Here is a 24,806-nt window from a genome sequence, read left to right as displayed (position 1 = left end):
ATCAAATGCCAAGATGATGCATTGACGAACTTGAAAACTAGATTGATGAAGTGTTGATCATACTGGAACGAGATTGATAATGAGGTGGTCTGAAAATAGGGTTCGACGTTATAAAATGTATCGAATTTAGCGTAAGGTTTATGTTAGAAGTATTGCTACTGCTTGCTTATTGGTCATCAAGCTAGAACCCTGATCAACATTTACGACAGACGCAACAAAGGCATCGTCTCCCTACAAGACTAAATGGTGCTAAGACTACAAACGATGGTTATGATTAGACAAAAGGCAGTTTGTCTGTTAGTGAGTATTATATAAACATGATCGTCTATGAAGATATCACTATACTGAAGTGATAAGACTGAGACTACAGGAACATATGTCGGATTAGACTCTGATCTGCTTAACAGTAAGGAATGAAGTAGAGGGAAGCCTCACGCCTGGTGAGGGAGGTATGATGAGGCCAGGGTACAACTGAACTGGATCTACGTGTGAATCTCGGTGGCGCCATTTGGTAATGTGGGATACTTAGCCTTGTCTAGGGCTAACTACGAGGGTGAGGGGGTGTCTGGACGGTTAGGATTGGAGGAGAAGGGGTGGCGGGGAGGTGATGCTGGGTGCAGAAGGTTTAGCCGAAAGGGGTTGGACTGAGGAGGTTGTAAGGATGAGGTTGGATGTAGGGGGCTTGGCTTTGACTGGACTGAGAGGGCTGGAAGGAGGGGACTGGACGGAGGAGATTGGACTGAGGAGGTTGAAAGGAGGAGGTTGGGCTGCGGAGGTTGGATAGAGAGTGGGGGGGGGGGGGGGCTGGGAGGAGGGAGATGGAGGGGGATGGGAGAAGGGAGATAGACGAAGGGGGGGTGGATGGAGGGGGCTGGAAGCTGGGAATTGAGGAGAGGAGTTGGACGTAAGGGTTAGGTAGATGGATTTGATTTGTGCTGGTGTCCCCGGTAAATTTACTGTGCACCCCACGCTCACCCTGTGAGGGGTAGCGCAAAAGGTTTACATGGGTCAGAAAGGGAGAGAGAGAGGGCTCTGACCCCTTTGTCTTCCCTATAGAAGAAAAATCTTGTTTGTTTAATCATAGGAACTGCTCTTTTTTAGCCTCTAGTAGTCTTTTAACGCATTGATCACAACAGTGCGATCCCTGAGCATGGCGGTACAATCCTTCAAATCTGAAGATATTACCTAAGATACAGAAACCCGACCTGAAATGAATGGCAGGTAAAAGAAAGATAAAGTTAAGAAAAATTAAAGATTACTGATATGCCTGCATCACCTACATAAAAACGTGATACACCTTAAAAACAATGTTTCCTCGTCAAGAGTAAAATCCTACAATTCACAATTACATATTCCAATGTTAAACTATACATTTAGACAGAGCTACTGTAAGTCTAGGAAAACTTGTCTCGAGTGATACTAACTGGAGGGACTCCAGTATTAACAGATCACTGTCGGTTGGCCATCGTAGGGAAGCACTCTGCCGACACTGGGTAGTCATTGTCGTGATAGTAATTGTTTGTTGCTCAGAAAGAGGGTCTGGTGATCAATCAGTTCGTATGTAATGGATCACCTGAAGTGTTACGTAGATGGGTGTCCCAAGGCGTCGCTTTGTCTTGCCTATATACAAAGCATCACAGCTAATGCACATGTTATCATGATTGACAACTTCAAGGAGGAATATTATATTAGATTGCATTTCTTGATTTAAGATGAACGCAGATATTACCGGAGGATGAAACTTAACGTAAGATAACTTGATTTCATACGGAGTGTATAGCTACGTTTCTCTGTGAACAGGATTAGAAAATATGGTACATTCCCAGGTACTATACTGTTGCTGGTGTCACTGAAGGATACTATAATGTTTAGTTCGTTACCAATATGCATGCGAATGAATTTCAAATGAGCGGATCATATGTTAAGTGTGAAATTTAAAACACATGAAACACTTGTGTGGCGAAGGTCACCACTAAGTTACATTTACATTCAGTAGGGATAAGTGGAGGAGATACCATGCAGAGAGCATCACATGTTAGTCGTGAAGGAATCCTGAATTTGAAACTTCTTTATTCGATTATATTCTGTTCATGATCTAATGTTCAACTACTTTGCCTCATCCCAGTTTATAAAATATAAAATACTTACCGAATTTTCAGCCAAGCTGAGTGATCCTGCTGAATGCACTTTCTTTTTTACCGCAAAAACCGTCGAAATGATGTGGCCGTCCTGACTGTCTTGTGGGCTCAAGAGGTCCAGGACAAGGACCACAACGATTGATCTGGGTAATGAGTGACACTTTAAGGCTGGGAAGAGATTGGATTGTTGAAATCTAACTAAAGTAACGTGAGGTTGGGGTGCGTGACGATGATCTGGGTAGTTGATTCCTTCCTTACATGTGGATGGTATTGAGTGCTATTGGGAATTCTCACAGGAAGCATCCCGTTCTCTATATCCCTTTGTCTCTCCTCCTCGCTCACCTTCCCATCGACAACTATTAATAGTCCTGATAGTCTCTGGTAGACAGTCGGCTTTTTAATGCAGTATATTCTTTTTCACTTCATAGCTCTTCAGAGACAACACTGGAGGGACGCATTTCCTTTGAATAATATGATGTGTGAGAGAAAAACTATTATTGGGCCTCACGTGAAGCATCGAGCCATTTCAGCACTTATGACAAGAAGACATTGAGCAGACTTTCCTCTACGTCAGTATCTTTAAAGAGCATCACATCAAATCGTCCTTGTTTATCCCTACAATTAAGATGACATTCTCCATCCTATTGACTGAACCAATTTAGTGATAACGAAGCGGGGATTTAACCCTATCCACTGGTGTAATAGGGGCTATAGTTCGACGAGAGAGACTGGTGCTGAAACCCTTTACAAACAACATTTGATCCCTGTGAGTGATGAAACAATCAGGCCATCTAAAACTGAACGAGATAAATGATGATTATTGTCATGTGAAACGAAATATCATAAACGGTTCGGAGTCGGGTTTCATTTGATTGTGTCCAAACATATTCGTTCGTGGCTGCCGCGCTATGTACTGATTGAGCGCCGGAGGTGGAGTAGGAGGCGCGGGGAGGGCTTCCGGACCTAAGACCCCCCCACGCCATTATGCCCTCTTACGGCCCGAGGGTGGGGTAGGTAGCCTGTGTTGGGCACCGAGGTGTGCTGTGTTCGGCTGTGGCTGGTACTTGGTGTGAGTACTTCCAGCGGGTCAAGTATTTAGTGTGAGTAGATTTTAGTGGGTGGTTAGATTGATCAAACTGTTGTGACTAGGTCGATAAGGAGGCTATGGCGGGGGGCACCTCGGACAGATGAAGTTTGGTGAATGACAGGATTACGTAGGCCATGATGGATATGTAGGGTGGTGAGCCTAGAGTAAGGCTCCTGAGATGGATAGGTTCCAGTGGGTACTTAGTGTACATGCGTTTTGGCTGGCCCTGTAGCTAACGAGAGAGAGTTGGGTATTGTGGTGGGAACCGAGGGTGATCAGAGAGTGGTGAACACCCAGGGTGTGTAAGGCTGTGGTGGGCATCTGAGACATGGAAATTTAGGTAAGGGACAGATGACAGGAGATCTGAAAATCCATGACGAGGTGGTTATCTGCTGGAGGATGGTAATAGTAACAGTTCTTCTATTTAGTTAGAGAATAATTACTATATTGACTGTGCTAGGAACCTGGGGTGTTTAGGTCGTGGTTAGCGTTATGGATAGATAGGCTACAATGGGCACCTAAGATGAGTAACTCGTGGTGGACGCCTTGGGTAGCTGTGCTGTAGTGGGTATCTGGAAAGAACAGATGGCGGTGCGCACCTACGGTGGGTATTATATCGGGAAGTATTTTAGTTGGGCGAATATGGTGGGGACTTTGTTTGTGTAGGATGTGTTGGGTAAAATGAGTGGGTAGATTGTGGCGGACGTCAAGGGTGGGTACACTGTGTTGGGTACCCAGGGTGGATAGTCTAAGGTAGGCACTGAAGATGTTTGGGGTCTGGTGGGTGCTTAAGGTGAGTAGGCTGTAGCAGACACATACGTTAGTGAATAATTAATAAGCTTATGATGTGTTACCAGGTTGTGGTGGGTATGTAAGGTAAGGTAGGTAGGCTGAGAAATGCGTGACGCAGACTAGACATCCTCAGATCGAAGGTTGAGGTACGTAGACTCTGATGGCCATCTGGAGTAAATGGAAGGTAGTGAATAGACAGGAGGGGAGGGAGGGAGGTTACGTTGTGTTGGTTGCATACCCTATGGTGGGCATGGTGAGGGAAGGGGGTACACTTTGGTTGGTGCCTAGGATATATATCCTCTCGTGGGTTACTGGGTTAAGGAGAATGTCTTAGGCCCCAAAGATGGTTAGATAGTGTGGGTCCATCAGCTGGGGAAGCTGTGGTGGTTTATTGGGAAAGATACGCTCTTGCCGGCCTGATGGATGTTCCTGTCATAACAGGACCTTAGGATGGTTACGCTTCGGTGGGGTCCTGCAATCCAACAGCCCCGTAGGATGGTAGGATTATGACGGTATTCCCAGAAGGTTACGCGAATCAACTCATCGGCGCATCTATGGTGAGCAGGATATTGGCTGGCACTTTTAAATGAGAGGTCTACTGTGAATTTGAGGAAATTTCCTTTTGTGCTCAGTGAAGACAAAGCAGAGTCCAGAATGAGGGATTACTGAAAAATTGGATAAGGAAAACATTTCTTACAGGTCTAATCCGAGCGGCTCTCTGTTGTGGGAAGCTTGATAAAATCTTTGAGGCCAGATGTAAAATTTACGCTGAAAAGTCTGTTTAGAAATCGTGATAATGAAGTGGCTGTCCGACCTCTGGGACAATGACGAATTTGCAGCAAAATTAATTAAACAGGCGTTTATAATGAACATAATGAGATACACACACACGGGAAAAATCACGTTTTTCTTTACAAGATGTCAAAGAAAGACACTGCTCGAAATAAGAGAACCTCATTGTCTTTCTTCGCACGAGAAGATCTGGTGAACCATTCTCGACCACTGTGATCACCTCCACCACCAATTCTGCTGTGATGACGAAGTGTTGGACGAGTGCTCTAGTGTAGCTGCTGCTATTGGCCTACGGGTGTGGCGATAACACGCACGCACTCCTCCTAGGATGATGACAGCGTCGACACACGCAGGTGCTGGTAACACACACTCCTCGCAGGATGGTTACATCGTAAACACACAAGAGTCGCTGGTGACATCCACTCTCGCAAACAGCATCGAAGAAAAACCCCGTGTTCTCTTACTGTTTGTAGTCCTTTATATTAAGAGTTCCAGTAGTCCAAGATACAACAAGCACAACAGTAAGAATAACTAAGGGTCAAGTCGTAACAAGTGGTGTGCTACAGGGATCATTTCTGGACTGGCTCTGTCTCGTATATATATATATATATATATATATCGGTGATATAAATGACGGGCTACATCATAAGATATCACAATCTGCAGATGATAGTGAACAGGAAAGTGAATTTACAATTGAAAATAACCGTTGGCAGCTCTAAACTGACAAGAGACAAACTGATAAGACTGGGTTCACAGTTGGCAAATAAATCTCAGAATGGAAATTTGCAAAGTCTTGCATGTCTCTTACAAACAGAATTTTTGGATTCATAGATACGACTTTCGAATTTGTCGAGGGAAATCTTTATATTTATAGTTCGTTGGGGCGTCCTCATCTCCCACCCTGTGTTCAACTTTGGTCAATTAATTGAATAAAGACAAAAGAAGAATGGAAAGACTTCATCGTCGTGTTAACAAGATGATTCCAAGACTGAAAAACAAATCATTTGAGAGCCGACCAAATGACTTGCACTTATTTAGCTTAAAAGAGAAAAGGTTAAGAGGCGATCTAATAAATGTTCAAAATAACAAAATGCTTTAATTAGCTGTAGTAATAGATACAAACTCGTGAGCAGCAGTTTTACATCGACTAAGGCCAAGTGCTTTTTCGTGTAGAAGATTGTTAACAAGTGGAATGATTTACTTGAGTAGTTGAAAGCAGCAATTACGTTCAAGAACTGGATTTATCATAATTTTGCTTCAAGTTACTGACTAACTTCGCTCCTCATTAGTTACGTGAAAAGTATGCAGTTTTTCTCTTTTTTAAACACGTATACATTTCTACTACCACACTAATTCATGAGTTTGATATCGATTACCATCACTAACACCATTGAAAGATCCCATATGCTTTTTTCTTATTTGATTTCTTTGTATCCATCATTCCATTGATCTAGACAACAGCCACAACCATGCGACTCTTGAGTAACATCCATAACCAAAGGTACACCAGCAACTCTAGCAACCACCACAACAACAAACACCAACAATGAGGAGTACCGCCACATGCATAACAACTTCCTCGTCAGATGCGCCCAACGAACTCGCCAAGAACCACGAAGACAACTACCTCAAACCCCCGCCATCCCAGCCCCTCCCACCGCATAAACAGTAAACTCCATCCATTTCACATCTCTTCAGTTTCCAATTTTTCCCCTCCACCTTTGGTGCCCGCTGTGCATCCCTCTCATTCACTCCTTTCTCTCCCATTCCCAGCTATTCATCCCCCACTTCTTTTCATAATTACGGGTTAAACATCTGCAAGTCCTGACCGTCTCATACGCGGTGTCATCGGGAAGCAAAGCAGCTGACAGTCACCCAGGCGGGGGTGGGCTAGCCTCAGACCCGGGTCCACACACCAGACCACAAGCTCGGGCGTCTGATGGCCTTTATACCATGATCTGTCACGGGAACTTATGAGGGTGTGATGGGGGAGATGATGAGAAACAAGAGAGAAAGTATTGAATGTGATGGGGACGGATGGAACAGTAGGAGGAGGAGGAGGAGCTAGGGTGGGTGAGGGCGGTACCTCGGTTGAAGGGTGAGGCAAGGATTTACACAAGGCTGGGATTGTTAGGTGGGTAATGTGTGGAGGTGGCGGGTGTGATGACATCGTCGGAGGTGGCGGGGGTGTGATGACATCGCCGGAGGTGGTGGGGGTGTGATGACATCGCCGGAGGTGGCGGGGGTGTGATGACATCGCCGGAGGTGGTGGGGGTGTGACATCAGTGGAGGTGGTAGGTGTGTTGACATCGCTAGGGGAGGCGGGTGTTGACGGATGTAGTGCTATTTCTCCTCAACCTTTCAGCGCTTGCTCCAATAACCAAGAGAACTGATTAATTCAATACATCCTATTAAGTGCACCACAACTCTTGCATACTCGCTCGTAATGTTGATTCTCTCATCTCTATTACGACGTTCCATGCAAGTTGCCTTTCATCTTAAACAATAAAATCAGTATTGGCTTTCCATCTGTTGCTTGCATATCGTGTCTTCATCTTCTTGATACTTTTGTAACAACGACACTATGACTGTATTTAAAAATGCCATTCCAGCTGTCTCTACCATAATTATCAGTGAAAAGAGCGTCTGTCCACCACCTGGTCCCATCCTTTCAGAAAAGTTTCACGAGAGGAATGTGGGTGAACACGACGGTGTGACCCACGAGGAAGGCGGTGCGGATCACGAGTATGATAATGCTCTGATGAAAACAGGAAGAGCACGGTCCAGATAAAACATCCCCAACAGTTAACATAAGCAAAGAATTGAATAATAAGCATGTAAACAGTATTTTTAGTCTAACGTGAAGATTCATAAAGAATTTTGTAAAATCAGTGTCAGGTCACTGCATCCACCAGCCGAAAAATCTTTCCACGCCTTCCCCATGTGTTAAGGATAATTCCAAGGAAGCGTAAGGGAGTGCAAGAAGGAGGGAAAGAACGATGTGAAGAAGTAAAAAAACTGTCATGTACGTCTCATCGTCTCACAATTGTGAAGCCATAAACTAGGCGTTCTCAAGGTAGCTGGAGGCTAGAGGTATAAACACAATAATGTATATAGGATTCCGCTGACAATGAGAGGGAGGTTTATAGTAGTAATGGCCCCTCCCACGACCCCTGCAAGTTTGGGGTGATCTATAATAACACTTTCTTGTGTGACTCTTCTGCCAGCGAGAGGGAGGGCTCGGGTAGTAGTGTATTGGACTCTCCCAATACCCCAGCTAACTCGACAGGACTGTCTTGCACATCTATCCCCGTGTACAGAAAGTGTGTCTCTCCAAACTTGTACCTGTTCTTGCTCGTCTGTTCCATTAATGTTTAAAAACCAGAGCTTTTCCTTCTTGGAGGCATGGACTGGTACACCCCATCCCTAAGAAGGGTGACTGTTCTGGCCCCTCGAACTATCGTGTTGCTTTAACATCTACTATTTCCAAGGTCTTTCAATACCTCCTCAACTCCCAGATCCTCAGTCATCTTGAATATGTCATCCGTAAGGTGAGATTCACTAGTGATATTCTTATCTAACTAATATCTGGTCATCATACTTGAAAGTTGTTTGGGAATCTTGTGTAGTTGCCCGTGATATCAAAGATTTTCACCACTTGGCTCTGGGGTTTCATTTCTAAATTTCTCATTTGGCTTCCCACCCTCACATTGCCCCCCCCCCCCCCATATTCATATTCCTCTCTGGCCGATTTAGCTCCGTGGTTGTTAATAGATCAGCCCGTCTTCCTTTCTCTATCAAAAGTAGTGTCCTTCAAGGTTCTGTCCTGTCCCCTACATTTTTTCTTTTATCGAAGATTTCCTTTCTTGTACAGACAAATAACCAAATGCATGCATATGCCGACGTCTCAGCAATGTATTCATCCACGTTCTTCAGTTCTACTCCTCCTCTCACTCGATCTGCATCTCGTATCTACACAACTCCCTCGTACACTTGTACTTGGACAGTGTATCTCGGTGGGATGGACGAAACCTGGCTAAGTACCATGCTTCCAAGATCCAGTTTCTATCTAACTCTATCTAAAATTCCTCAACTTTCCCCTTTCATTCAAAGGTTCTATAATTCCATATCTTGACTCGCTGAACATGCTTGGTATTCCACACTATCCAGGAAACCCCGCATTATGGAGATAGCTAAGTCTGCCTCTTAAGATACTGGGAGTTCTGTTTAGATGTCGAAATTTCTGCTCTTCGGAGCAGTTGCTTCTTATTTCACAAAGGATTGATCAGTCTTTGTATAGAGTACTGCTCTCACATATGGGATCGTTCTAGGTTTGCATCCTTAGATATTTTCATTGCCTTAATTATACAACCCTCTGGAGACTGGATGTTATGTGTTATAACCAAATATTGGGAAGGAAACTATGTAAGTTAAGAGTTGCTTATTGTATATATTGATGGGTGACTGAAGCATCTCCCGGGCTCTGAGATTCTGTGGGAACCAAGCGTACTTTATACTTAAGTTGCTGGTCAGATCTTGAATGTTTGCCCTCGAGTTTCTACCACTTTTTTGTACGTGTGTGTGTGTGTGTGTGTGTGTGTGTGTGTGTGTATGTGTGTGTGTGTGTGTGCTGCACTCTAACCAAGCATACTCATGCTGCAGAGCATATAAAACAAGGGACTACGATTCGATACTGATGAAAAATACCCTGTTATGAAAATACCGATGACCATCACGAGCAAAGGAAGGTGAAACAATACATGGTTACCTGTCTGAGGACTTGTGTAGTCGACCTGCAGAACCACAGCCGCACAACACCACTTGGGTCTGACTCTGTGGCGATGACACGGTACGTTGTCTTTCCTCTCGCTCAATACATGTTATGCAGTATCTGTAAATTTCCTCGCCCACAGTCATCTCATTTCATGAGTCATTCTTGTCCTTGATTTGTTTTGACATAACTGATATGGTGGTTGTTCTCCCTACCATTCCCCTGTTTGATAAAGCCCCCGTCCCACTGTACGTGTAGTAACGCTCTTAAATTTCTCTCGTGATTCATTCATGTCTTCCTCATCCTCGCGACCTCTGTACGTATGCGTTCTCCTCTGCCAAATAAAAGAATAACAGCGCTGAGCCTCGCATGATCTTCAGTATGTCATGGTATCTTATCTGATGTTCACTACTGTCCTCGTACCACATTCGGTAACGAATTACTCCTTTCGTTATCACATCAGAGATTTATCCACAATACCGGTATACGAAAAGTTACAACTCTGGAGGTCGTCACATTAAACAAAGACCCGAGGAGGCGGTTGCCTCTCACAACTCGAGCTGTCACCTTTTATGGGAGTTCTACACTACATCGTAGTTTTCCTTGCAGTCGGAAAACTCTTCAGTCTAATCTAAATTCTTTTTGACTATCCAATCTATCATAGACGTTTTCTAGGTCAGCAAATGCTGTGGTCAGTAATATTCTTTTTAGTTAATACCTTTTATAAGAGTGGAATTTACGCAGTCATATCCTAAGTCCCACCGCGTTCGCCTCGTAACTCATGTACTGTGGTTCTCCCAACTCTCTCCATCGCCACCATTCTGCCACACACCCTACATTTAACACACACACACACACACACACACACACACACACACTGTTCTAACGTAAGGCCTGTGGCACTAGTACATCCATAGCGTCCTTCACCGACTGAAGACCTTACAGCAACCTCAATGACCTCAATACACTCCGCAAAGACCCTTTCTTGAGCACGACGTTACGACCATATGACCCTTAAGGGTCAGGTCAAAGACCAGGCCATCATAACTAAGGGTTGTACCCTCGTGCTCCAGGGTCATATCGTTATGTTCAAGGGGTCAAAGTGCAAGTTGGTGATTGTGATACTAATGATTGATGTTTGGCATAGACGGGTGATCGTTGGCTTGTCCACAAAAACAGTGGCGGTTCTAGAACGAGGTCACAATCCTGCCTGACCCACCCCTGGTATGTTAGGAAGATGGTATGAGCACAAAATCGAACGGTGTTTGATAACATTGTGGGACTTAACGGCAGATAACTATGGCAACATCAAGCCAGAGTGTACGATGACGTAGATACATTGATCGGTTGACATACATACGGATAGACAGTTTGATAGACATTTAGGTAGGAAGGTGAATAGAAAAATAAAATGTCTGACTAACTGAGACAGACTTTACCATTGACTCTGACATACTGAGACAGTTTTATATACACGTAACGCATATAACGTTATCAAGAATGATTGTGGCGAGAGCAGGTCATGACGCTGGGGCGACCTGGTGATGAATGCTTTGGTGATCTGGTGATGACTTTTGTGGTCTAGTGATGATGACTTCTGTGGTGGTCTGGTGATGCCATCTGGAACAGCCTGGTGATAACTTCTTCGATGGCCTGATGATGACTCCTGGGGCGGCTGATGACCCCCGCGGTAGCGCTGTCTTAGCTGGTCGTGAGTGAGTTGGTGATGGAGAGTAGAGGCAGGACATCCTGGCGTGAGCGGCTGGTGATGATGCCTGGTGTGCTGGAGGATGGGAAGCACCACTGGTCTAATACCCCAACAACGTGAGCTAACCTTTATTCTATTACCGATAATAATTCTTTTATTTCAGTAGTAAAACCCGACCCAAGTGCCGCCCGAGGGGGGGCTGCCGCGCTCGGGAGAATTTACCAGCCGATGGCGAGGGAATCCCCCGGATGCCCAAGCCGGTCTGATATTTACTTGTGTAAGACCACGTTTTAAAACGCTTCGTCTGTACCAAGATATGTCTTTTGGAAGACTTTGAGATGAATTTGTAAATCAACAGGTGAGGGAGGGTTTCATCCTGCCTCTCAAACCTCCTAAAAACCATACGATTCCAAGTGAAAAAGCGGCCGCTATCAAATGACGCGCCTCCGATCTTTCTATTAACCCATTCACTAATCTCGCTTTATTCTCTGTCTGTACCTTCCCCCTTTTATCCTTGTGTCAGGCTCCAGCTCGCTTGTGTACGCTGATGTTCGGGTTTTTCAGGAGCGGCGCCATTGTTGCCTCTGCTGGCGAGGTCCCATCATTGGCAGGGGGTTGTGGCCATCTCGCACATGCAGGCTCCTCTATTGTTCGGCCGCGCTAAATATTTAGACGATGATCTGTCTCTTAAGAGTTTGTTTGTTTGTTGATTAAGATGGGGAGCTGTGAAGACGGATTCTGAGTTTGTGTCATGTTTCCCATTGGTTAATGAATTTGATGTAATTACTGGTGATGGTGAAGCGGTCAGCGACAAGGCCTTTCTTCGAGATATAGTAGAAATTCTTGTTATTCTAGTATAGATTATGAATTTAGGAAGTTTAGCTCTAATGAAATAGTTTATCTCATATACTTCAGTTGACTTTGCGTACATCTGTGCATTTACATTTTGTTGATACATACATACTCAGTGTGATGTATACATCTGTTCTCGATTCGAGTCCCTAAGAGTTCTGATTATCAACATGTACCTAAATGGGCAAAATATGTCCCTTCAGTCTTATTTTCGTGCACTATACACAGTCATACGGTCCTTGACCTTCATGGTTAATGCCCGAGTTTGAGGGAGTTCGTCTGGTGATGACTCTTCTTCCTATAGGGGTGATGTGACCCAGGGTTAGTGTGACCCGTGTCACACTACTCCCTGCAGGGGTGGTGTGACCCGCCTTCTTGCAGGGTGGTGTGGTCCAAGGGCAGTGTGACTTGTCCTCATTCAGGAGTGGTGTGAATTAATTGTGCTGGTAGAAAACCGTACTGTGTGTGTCATACTGAAGTGACCAGGTTCTTAACAATGCAGTGGTTGAAAATGGGCTGTTCTAGTCGCCTGTTCGTGCTCGCATTAGATCGATGTGGTTGTGTTGCCGAACTCCAAATCTGGGACGAGTCATCCTTTAATGGCAGAAGGTAACAGTGGAGATGATTGAGCAGCAGCATTTTTTTTTTTCCAAGCTGTCGGCTGGGTTCCACGTGATGGTTGGAGAGAACTGGGAGGATCAGTTTGCTTTGCCGTCTCTTAATAGGTAATATAAGATGATCTTACTTGCCTTTTTCTGCAGCATTTCCAGTAGTCCTTGTGCGATGGATAGGGAAGAAGGCCACACAGGACCACACAGGGAAGTTATGGATGAGTTTGTGATGAATGAAAGTTGTGTATATGCTCTCGAGAGTATATACACAACCTAAGCGTCATAAGGCTATGAATAATGTAGAGATTATAGCCCGAGATTTTGATGATGGTATCTGAATGTATTTGGAGCGTTGCTGCCAACCTGTGTATTATGTCAGATAAACACATGACTAGCTTTAAGGATCTATATCTAGTGCTGGAACGGAATACCTCATATGTTAATGGTGATGACATGACAGCTAGAGACTGAGTGTGAACGAATGTGGCCTTTGTTGTCTTTTCCTAGCGCTACCTCGCACACATGAGGGGGGAGGGGGTTATTTCATGTGTGGCGGGGTGGCGATGGGAATGAATAAAGGCAGACAGTATGAATTATGTACATGTGCATATATGTACATGTCTGTTTGTGTATATATATGTATACGTTGAGATGTATAGGCATGTATATTTGCGTGTGTGGACGTGTATATATATATATACATGTGTGTGTGGGTGGGTTGGGCCATTCTTTCATCTGTTTCCTTGCGCTACCTCGCTTACGCGGGAGACAGCGACAAAGCATAATAAAATAAAATACAATTATGCAGAGGAATTCTAATGGCAATAGACCATTGGTTTTCTTCAATGCTGTTAATGATTAAGTGGTCTGGCTGGCTCTAATGGGATTTGATTCTCTGTCCCGAGATTCATCGTTTGCTCAACAATACTCTCCACATTATGCTTCCCTTCCACAATCAGGATAACTGGAATTGAGCACACTCGCCAAGACAAGGACGCACCAATGAACTGTGAAGCGAGGATGAAACTTTATCTTGATTTTGAATGCCCTACTTATGTTTCTTGCAAGGCTGCTCATCTTTGCAATCATTTCTGTGCATTGCTTACTTGGCTGTAGGCCATCAGAGATGATTATACTCGAGGCTTTTTCCTCGTTTACCTCTTGTATCTCGACAAGATTCATACTGTACCTTGCCTTCTCGTTTTTACTACAGATTTGTAGATCTTTGCATTTATCAATATCATAATTAATTTACTCTGAGCCCAGTCCATTATTTAGTCTGCCTTGCTTTGAAGCTGCAGGTTTTTATTTCCTTTTGTCTTTCCTTTATTTCACAGGTTAGAATTGTTTGCCATTTGCTACCTTACAACGAAGCCTGTTATCACTATCATTGAAGTAGACAGGGGAAAGAGACCCGGTCGCAAGACTGATCCCCGTGGCACACCACTTGTTACGTCTAACCATTCTCAGGCTTGGACATTAATAGCTTTTCTTTTTTGCGGCCAGTGAATCTGTTTCCAAGCCATCAAGTACAAACCCATCAAAGTATTGTTTTCTGTCTATGGCATCAAACTGTTTTAGAAACTTAGAACTGTGATCAGGTTTTCCCTCACTCTTCTCGCGTCTTATGTGGCCAAATGTTTGACCTATAACCTTCCCTGGTAACTCTGCTTTCTTGTAATTATTCCATCTTTGTTGCTTGCCTCTGGACCTTTTCTATTAGCTCTTTATGCATCTTTAGATGTTGCGACTTTAAAAAAATACTCTGGTTTTGGCCTCGTGATGTTAGCAGCTTGTCCATAAACTTTAATGCAGATCTAATACTTGCCAGACCAGCTTCTTCTTAACTATTCTCCTGTGACCCATCCTCATCAATTCATATTTCCTCAGGTAGAACTTTATCAATCTTGTACCAGACTAACTCCGGAGTCTGTCAGTGTTCCCTCATAAGCGGATGAAATCGTCCTCGCTTTTCACTTCCCTCATCATCTGCAAGCATAGATAGGAATCGATAGTTTCTGGTATGTCATTCACGTACGTCAAGATGAATAAATGGTTTCGGAACAGAACCCTGTGGCAATCTGCGTAGTTCATGACCATTTTCAGAACCAGTAAACAGGCGCTTGTATGACATGAAGACTGTCTTAGTGACAGGCCAACTTTGAGTGTTTATTTCAAGCCAATGAAAATAGCGAAAAGTGAAGGACTTTCCTTGTGATGCAGTTACCATGCAAATGATAACTAGTGATCTGACGATAAGAAAAATACACCGTAGAAGAGACTTGTTTTGTTTTCAATGTTTATTCTGTATCGTGCACGGTGGATTTGCACAAAGTCCTGTCCTATCCACTAATTACTTCCGTATCTTCTGTTGTCTTCATCTCTGGTTCCTTAAACAAGACAAGACAAATCTACAATGAGTGAATATGGAATGGAGGTTATACAGTGCTAACCCTACTGCTGCTGTGAATGCCAACCGTATTGATGCAGTTATCAACTCTCTTCCAGTGCTACACGGGTCTCCAACATATGGTGGAGTGGCAGCCTCTTTTATCCAATACGGATGTTCTTTTGTTCTTGAAGTACACACACACACATATGCTGCAAGGCTATCAGTAAAGGAGCATCAACACTATGTACGTGATGACAAGCAGAGCTCTTTAACAAATCAGTGGAACACCAGCAAGAGACAAGTGCTTTCACTCGTTGCTTTGCCATCATGTTGATTTTAGGAGCCCCCTCGGACAGTCCCCAGTATACAAGTTTCTGAAAATATTAACTTGTTTGCGGAGGCCACATATTTACTTACTTTTTGTAATATAATTCAGGAACTGGATTGTATGTCTGGAGAGACAGAGTTACCTTCCAAGATGCTGTTGAAGCATTTCAAGGACCCCCTCCAGCACTGATCACTCACTGTGTTGATACAGATGCTGTCATACCTCTGCCACATCATGCTCCAGGACTGAATACGTACATACATCCAGGCGGACGCTGGTTCCAAGTCTGTAAATGCTGGACGCATGATCAGCATCACAGGTCATGCTCATCACCTTACTCTTAGTATATGTGTCTTACCTTGCTTCCTCGCGTTCACTGGGTGTGATTATTTTGCATTATTCGTGTGCCAAGGTACGGGCCAAACGTTTGACTTGACTTCGTGAATGATAATGAGTTTACATCAACGTTTGACGCAAACAGACGCTTAGGTACAATTCATAAAGTCATGCAGGCTATGTCCAACGCTAATGATAGCGATGTAAAGTTTCCTATGTCCAGCATCCCACATGACCAAATAAACACAAACACTTTGAATAAGACAGAGTGTGTAGGTTCCTGTCGACTGTATATCCATATAGTTGATATCAAAAGCTGAGGACTTGCCAACAGCCTCGCTCGGACATGGCGAGCTGCATTAGCAGCTCTGCCGATCGATTTTGGACCTGATGGACCTGGTGGACGTTGCTGGGCGATAGGTGCGACCAATCGATCTGCACATTGTATGGTGTGAGGGTCAACAGAGTCCCTCACACACCATCTTAATCACGAGGATCCCATTCATTTTCTCCTCAGATGGGGAAACGAGAAATGTGATCTATTAAAGCGGTTCACTTGTGAATGACGGTCGAATCTTGCCATTTTTTGATCTTGTTTGTTTTCTTAAACTTGGGAGCTTTTGAATAAACGCTCTAGTGATTTTCTCCTGACATTTTTCCAGTAATGAGGATAACTAGAGCGTTAATTTGAGCCGCCAAATTAACTACAGGTGTTATTCATCAGTTGTTTTGATCACAGTCATTGAAAGAATTATTCTTTTCATATAACTCCATGCCTCTCTTTACGGCGTTCCTGCAGCTTCGAAGCGACACTTTACTCAGCAGTAAGGAAGCAATGGACACTATTGGAGTGAAAAGGTCCTTCACGAGATTGTCTGCCTGAGCAAAGTTGACCTAATATAATCATTCATAAGAAAAAGGCAACAGATATAATAGTTCAGGACAATTTGACGAGAGGGGCAATGGTTTAGGACGCAATGGTACTTAAGCACAACTGTTTGAAAGACATTATCTATGATACGTTTATCACAACTTTGAAATACTGATAGATAACGAAAACCATAATTCATAATGTGGAAAGGTTAATGGCCGTTAACTCGAGCAGATTAAGATACCTGTAGTGGTCACGTTATCGGTGCTGTAGTCATGAATGACTTGAGTCAGGTAGTCACTTTGACGACCAACCCCTAAGGTGGATGAACAGCTGGGCTGTCTGTGGACCGACTTCCGCATCCAGGAATCGAACCTATACGTTAGATACAACTATTCGGGAGTCTAGGTGTTTGTATCGTTATGCCTTAGGCCAGTAAGTCCATATGACGTATGTTATGTATAGTGACTCATTCTTACGGGTCGTATTGTCCAGGATCTGTGAAGTATTTGGGTACGCGCCATCTAGAAGAACGTCCACAATATACTGTCTACTGTAGGTACTGTGGCCATCAATGTGTCCTCTGTGTCATAAGGTAATTCTCTTGGAACGTTCAGAACACACGGCTGCCTGTTTAATGTCTTTCATATTCATGGTCTTCTTCAACATTCTCCTAGTATCTGAAAGCTATGAACACGACCAGTTGTCGTCAGCTATACTGTCTGGTGGATCAGCTAAAGTATGATGTGCGTATAACTGATCCTATACATATATACATCGGGGGAGACATCGGCAGGCAGAGTCAAGCAGTCAATCAGGATTTTCGTCGCTTGGAGTCATAATCACAATGGCTGGTTATTCACTCCATCAATTAACTCACCACTCACATAAACAAGAGGCCCTCTAATTCTCACTTATTTTTCTATACCGTAATAAAGCCGCGCCCGAAGCTTCGTATAAAAAATAAAAATTCTATATATGATTCTATATATATATAAGTCACTCTTCACATTTACCTCGTGGACTTTTCCAGTGGCCATTGGCAGTCGACGGAGCGTGAAGGAAAGCCACAATCTGTTGTGTGGCTTTTTTAACGCAACTATTTAACTGCCTAAGTCATTTAGGCGACTTAAAGCGAGGACACTGAGGCGGGAGGTATTCAGGCGAGCTGGAGGGTTTTACCCTCGGCGAGCTTTACGGTACATGACCTGTAAAGATCATTATGGTGCCAGAGAGGTAATGGCACGTCGTCCATGTCGAATCTGCAGCCGTCGTCCCGGTTTCACTTCGAGCCCCGCGGCGGCAGCAGGGCGCGAAACGTGCCTATTAAGGAGGGTGTTGAGCACACTTGGAGCACAGAGGGTCGCTGGTGAGAACGTATTGGCATAAACATTATAATATTACACTCAACATTGTGATTGACGGCAGCAGGACCCCCCCCCCCCCCCCCACACACACACACACACACACACCTTTACAAGCCCCCTGGCGGTCTTCTCGCCTCCAGCTTGCGGGTTGGTCGTGTTGGTACGCTTTGTGGCGTACTTGCCGAGACGAGAGAGGAATACTGCGTACGTTAATCATCATGGGTTTTCTCCGCACGTTTATGCACCTGGTGTGTATGGGTAGTTAAATAGGATGCTGTCTAAGGCTTAAGTGTGTGTGTCATTTCTTGAATCTATACTATGTAAAGAATAGTCATGTCGTCTGTCTGTAGACACGCAGAGGAACATGCCAGACGTGCGATGACTAACCCCCCCGCCCCTCATACACAGTTGTCAATAATTGATCCATTTCTTATACATTACAGATATTGCAGGTTCATGGTGATGTGTTTTCGGGAAATATTATACTGTGTTATATATAACACAAAAACTCGACTTGCCTTCTGTTTGTAGACACGAGCAAGTTGTCACACATGACAACTAAACACTTGACACAGTTGCCATAGATTGATTTTTTTTATGGTGGGGGGGGAGGGGAGAAGGATGAAAAGCAATTGTTAGTCTAGCATGATTTGATTTAGGAAAATATATCATTCTTCAACGGGAGATATGAAGAAGGAAAATGGTTGGTAGAATACCACTGAACAATGTCATTCCGCCGTTATTCGACGCGACGCAATAATGGTTTGTTGTTGTTGTCGGAGTGTGTGTTTCGTGACCATATACTCGCCTGCCATCCAGCCCTCCACAGGAACGAGCAGACAGAGGTCCGAAAGGACCGAATCTCCTAGTAAATATGAAATGTGAGAGTTTGTGAACGCCTGTTGGCCATGTCAGGCTGGTTGTCACATTCATGTCGATGGCCAATGTTGATCAGTAAACGGGTTGCAGGTTCATAATTCACTTGCCTCATACTTCGTTTCAGCCACTCGACCCGTTAGTGATAATCTATTTCCCCTCACTCAGGAACAGAAACATTACCTTGTTCATATTCTGATGCGAGGCAGAGATCTGTCGTTCAAGCTGAGGCACTGTTGATGGTACTGGAGGGCCGGCGTGTAGATAATGATGTATCTAATTAGCCTGCTGATACCCTCGGCCGTAGAGCTAATTAAACAGTGCTCATCGTAGTTCATCATGACTTTAGCTATGGATGTGATGTGAAAAATTGGAGCAGTAGGATTTTAAAGTAGAATCAGATCCGGATGAACATTTTATTAGACATCCTCTATTATCAGGATCCATACTTTTGCATGGAAGGGGATTTTTAACATTAAAACTCCAGTGTTCAAGCTTTATGACTGGTGTTTGATGATGAACAGGTTGTTGGATATTCATTTAAGATGGTTCAGTATTCTTTTTCCATAGGAGACACAGACAAGTCCAAGAGCATCATTTTAACGAGGGCTCTGATAGTGTTACATACCTTCTCGTATCTGATAATCAGGAGCAGAATGAATAAATGACACTAAAACATTTACTTGAATTAGAATTATCTTTAGTGGCAAATGGAAATTATTCAAGAATTGTACCTTACTGTGGGCTGAAACTCTTGAGGGGAGATGAATCAACAAAGGAGTTGCATCTTATAGATCCTAACTACCCACTGGAACAGACCTGAATAGAACTCGCGATAATCGAATACTCACTAGAATAGAATCACTCAACATAAAAAGATTATTTCTAGATATGACAAGAATCGTATATGCAAGGAAGAGGTGGGTGTAGCGCCCTCACACACACCTAAGTCCTGCACTACATCTTTTCTACGATCTTCGAATCATGGAATTTGCTTGTTAATGTGGGCTGGTCATCGATACCTATCTACTCTACGAATGCCATAGAACATTTGAACGATAAGTACGACCATCGTTTCATCCCAATACTTTTTCTTACAACCTTAGCTCTGTACAGATACATCATTTCCTAATAATCAGTCAATTCACAATTTGATGTAAGTTGAAAAAAAAAAATATATTGACCTGGACTTGGAGTGTAAACACATGTTTATGATGACCTCACGCCTTCATCTTGATTATGTGCTTTATTTGTGCACTTCAATCCTAACTCTGCCCACACTTCCATTGTAGTATTTTCTTTTTCGTTCAGTGTTTCGTTCAGTGTTTCGTTCAATGTTTCGTTCAGTGTTTCGTTCAGTGTTTCGTTCAGTGTTTCCACAGTCGTAAAGGCTCCCGCGTAGGATAATGTCGCCCATCTATACGTTATCTTTATCAGTTAACTATCATTTCCGTACGAAAACGAATCAAGTCATTTACGATACCCTTTCATCAGCATCAAGTTAATGCGTTAAACAATTTAATTCCTTCTATATGATTACAATTCTTTGAGTAAATCAACTTGTCAACCTGTTCAGTAATGTTATTGTCCTCTGTTAAATGAATTGATTGCATGAGTATGATAGCTACGCCAAAGAACCAGTTTAAGTACTTGATTACAATAGCATTAGCTCTTGAATCTCACAATGGCCATTTTGGTACGAAAAAAGCAAAAACCTTCTGACAGTCCCATAACTAATAATGATCTAATTAATGCTTCACAATAACAGCAACCACAAATAATTACTTTTTCTGTGCAAACGGAATACATTACAGTAAAGGGAGAGCTAAGTCCTGTCTGCGAATATTAGAATATCCAGCAGATTGGAAGCGTTATCATTACCATATAGATGTGAGCGTAGCATAAAGTACTCGCTGTCTTTATATCTCTGGGTAATGAGTCACTGGGATTAGCTGGGACTGACTTGCTTCATGAGGCGACGAAGAGAAGGAGAACTGATGAGCGCTGTCTATATCCAATGAGAACTGACGGGTCCTGTCTATATCCAATCAGAACTGATGGGTCCTGTCTATATCCAATGAGAACTGACTGGTCCTGTCTATATCCAATGCGAACTGCGGCTCACCGCAGCAGAATGTTGCGGTAGTGGGGAACTTGACTATACAAGCTATTGCTGAAGGATTAATCTTACGGGTCTGAACCATTTATAGGTATGACCATTTGAAGTGTGTATTGCAACAATTACTATTGTCTTCATGTATAAGCGTGCGTCTAGAGAATCACATTGGCGCTTTGTATGCTGGTTTCTCCATCTATGGTTATTTCGTACATTGATTCTACTTCAGTATAACTTAAAACCAGTGAGGTCCAGACAGCACCTCTACATAAAGAGATGTAGTTAATGATGTGTGAACTTTGGCAAGACACCTTATCCAACTTCAAGGTATGTTGTTATAAAAGAAAAAAAAAAGAAAGAAAGAAGAATTCGGTGCTTCAAATAGTTTTGTGTTTAATGTGTGAAGTTTGGCAGGAGACCTATTCCAATTGCACGCTAGGTTTTCATAAAGGACGAAAGCAAGAGAGAAAGAAATAGAAATTTGGCATTCTAAATGTTTTTATTTCTCTTCGTTTATTTTCTGATGGTTATTTTAACATCTGTTAGATTTGTAAACAGATGACGTAGGATGAATAATCTTTGAAGATAATTACTCAATATTTGTTCAGATTTTGAGACTTTTTCTCTCTAGTATTGTGCCTGCGGATGTGTTAGGACCACATCCACATGGAGAGAGCTGCCTCGTCCCTTTTTCAGAACCAACGAAAGATTCCAGCTGCTGTCCATTGGTCTCCTGCATTTCGGAAGCTCCTTAAGAAGATAGAATTTGCTGGATACATTGGAGATATGTCCCATATGAAGCAGCCGAGGGGAAACCTCGCAAAGGTAATAGGGATTTTGTTGTGGATAGGGAGCTGTGGTTTCGAGGCATTACGCATGACGGCTAGAGAATGGATGTGAGCGAATAGGGGAAATCTTGATCTGCTTCTGAAGCTATTTCGTGGTCATGTTATAAAAGGTTTATTGAATTCTGAACCAAAATTACAGTGAGAAAGTGTTGTAACCAGCCCGTTTTGGCTACTCTAAAAAGACTACATTATGTAGAGGACTGATAACAACGAGGATCAAAGGTATCTGATTTGCAGGTAGAAGGCGCCCTCTCATGTTATACGCTTCACCAGTGGTAAATTTTAATATTGCACGTTCTGTCTATATTTTCAATGCACCGAAATCATGATGAAGTCGTGTATATATGCTACCATGTCACTTGTGTGTACCGATTAAGCATACATGTCTTTGCTGGTCAGCGAGCAAAGTAATGTGACAGTTGAGGAAGACTGACAGATGGGCAGCCCCATCATATCGTCATCCTAAAACCCTCAGGCGTGAGCGGATGTTACAGAGCACCTCCGTCTCCCTCTCTCCAGTACCTGTAACATCCTCGCAAAGTTTGGTCAAAATCCTCTCACTGGTCTTTCATTGCGTGAGGATAGCGAGTGACACATGTTGGCTGACTCGACATGCCTCCAAGATTGCTATTGGTTGTCGCGGGTATCGTTCGGGTGTGGCTGATGTGTACATTCTCCTGAGACGTTGTTCCTGCAGAGTTTGGTCAAATTATCTTGAGAGATTCCTTGAGAAAGGTCGTCCAGTACGGGCCTAGAGATAGACAGATGAACAGCTCTGCAGTGTGCCATCAGGGCTGACTCTTTGCAATGTGGTGGTCATGAACACTAGCAATAGACGTAATGAATCGGCAACAATGGTGTCTGTGAAGCATAAGTAACACCAGACAAAGGTAACAGTAAGACAGACGTAACACCGAATAATGTAACACGAAACGGAAGGAACAGTAACACACCTGTAACCAAAGTAGTAGCATAGAGACGAGGTTAGTGGCACAGAAGCAACAGTAATACATTTGTGTCCAAAGAAGCGGTAAGAATGAGGCTAGTGGCAACAGGCGTTGAAAACAGTGGGGCACCAAAAGCCGATAATCAGCAGCAGGAACGGTAAAGCTACAGGACAGCAGCAGTAGCAGTGACGTCACATCACTAGTAAAACTGCAGCTGTGAGAGGAATGATACAGCAAAAGGAAAGGTGGGAAGGGGAAGGGGACACTGAAGGAAAAACAGAAACGTAAGGAAAACAGACATGAGGAGTATCACGGAAGATTTTTTAGAAAGTCTGGAACACAGAGTTATGGGATAGCGCGGATGGTGTGATGGCAGCTGAAACACAAACGATAGACGTACGAGTGAAGCACCGAGAAACTAGCAATGGATCTTGTGGTAAAGTAGTAGCAGTAGAGAAGTAAGGGGAGCAGCAGTGAAGAAACGGGGGCAGCTGTGAAGAAACGGGAGGCGTAGTGAAGACACGGGAGCAGCAGTGAAGAAGTGTGACCAGTGAGGAAGACTCGGGAGCACCAGTGAGGAAGCGGGAGCAGCAGTGAAGAATCGATAGTAACGGTGCTAGATCACAAGCAGTAATGGAAGCAAGGCAGAAGTACAACAACAGAAGTGACAAAAAAATGTGAAAAACCGGAACAAGACTGAAGCAACTGCATCGTTGGATCAAAATTCAGCCACAGGAATAAAGCTTACGAGCAGGAGAATGAAAAGAAAGAAGAAAACCTCGAAAATAGAAATGAATGCAGCAGCACTGGCGGCAGAACAGGATGTAAGTACAGTCAGTGACGCAAGAGAAATTGCAATACCAAAGAAGCGATAGATTGCCAGAAATGAGATGTTTTCAATAGTCATGCTGTTTCCTCTGCATTTCTTGCTTCACGGTGCTTCCTCATAGCTTTCTCTTTTTGGTATTCACTTCTGCTCGCCGCTTCTACTGGATTTCTTCAGGTGCAACTACTGCTCCACTCTGCTTGACTCTCTAACTTCACTACTGTTCTGTTGATGAAGGTGATAATCCATCACCGTGAGTGTACCATTGTTAGTGCTGCTGCTTCATTACCACTATAACTACAATCACAACTGCTACTTCTACCACAACATGCAGTGGTTCTTCGTTGCTGTCTCGCTGATCTTTCTGTTACCGTTTCAAATCACTATTGCTGCTCTTTTGCTGTTGCTGAAGCCACTTTCCTGTCGTAACTATCTGAGTTCGCTTTAGTTCTGAAAACATCAAGGGAGTTGAAGCACCAACGAATTTGAACTAGAAACGGTTACGAAGCATTAGTTAGCTGAGACATCATATACGTTTTCTAAGAAACAGCAGTGAAATAACAGCAACTGTGAAGCAGTAAAACAGCTATAAAAACATTTCTTTTTCATAGCAAGACCTGCTGTACAAAACAAAAACAGCTCGAGAGTGTAAATAAATTTGAAGCAACAGCAACTGTGAGGCGTTAACAGCAGTGATTCGGCAGTGATTGTGGCGGAAAAATTCGGCTGTAAAGATGCGAGAGTCGTGAAGTAGCTGCATCTGTGAGGATGCAGTGGAGAATGTAGGCTTCGCAGCAACGGCAGAGGCAGGGTGTGAGGCAGCAACAGAAACAGTGGTGGCCGCCGCCGCTGGTGTGAGTGTCTCGGGCGAGATTGGGGTGAGGGAGAAGCCATTGTCTGGGCCAGCGTCCAGAGCTCTCCTGACCTCTCAGCTTACCACTTCATGCCCCTGATCAATCTGGAGTCAAAGGAGGAAATGATACTACTTTGTGGGTGGTTTGAGCCACAGGCAGTTGGAGAGCTTGTGGATAGTTGGCCGCTGCCGCTGGCGGAATTGTTGTGGGTTATGTTGGCCTCACTCGGACCAAGGTACTGGTGGACCCTCGCCTAATTGTTCTGCTCAACTCCTCAGACTTGTCCGTCAT

This window comes from Panulirus ornatus, chromosome 4 (genome assembly GCF_036320965.1).
Source record: "Panulirus ornatus isolate Po-2019 chromosome 4, ASM3632096v1, whole genome shotgun sequence".
In the NCBI taxonomy this organism is placed as follows: Eukaryota; Metazoa; Arthropoda; class Malacostraca; order Decapoda; family Palinuridae; genus Panulirus; species Panulirus ornatus.
Note: the sequence above shows the minus strand (reverse complement) of the source record.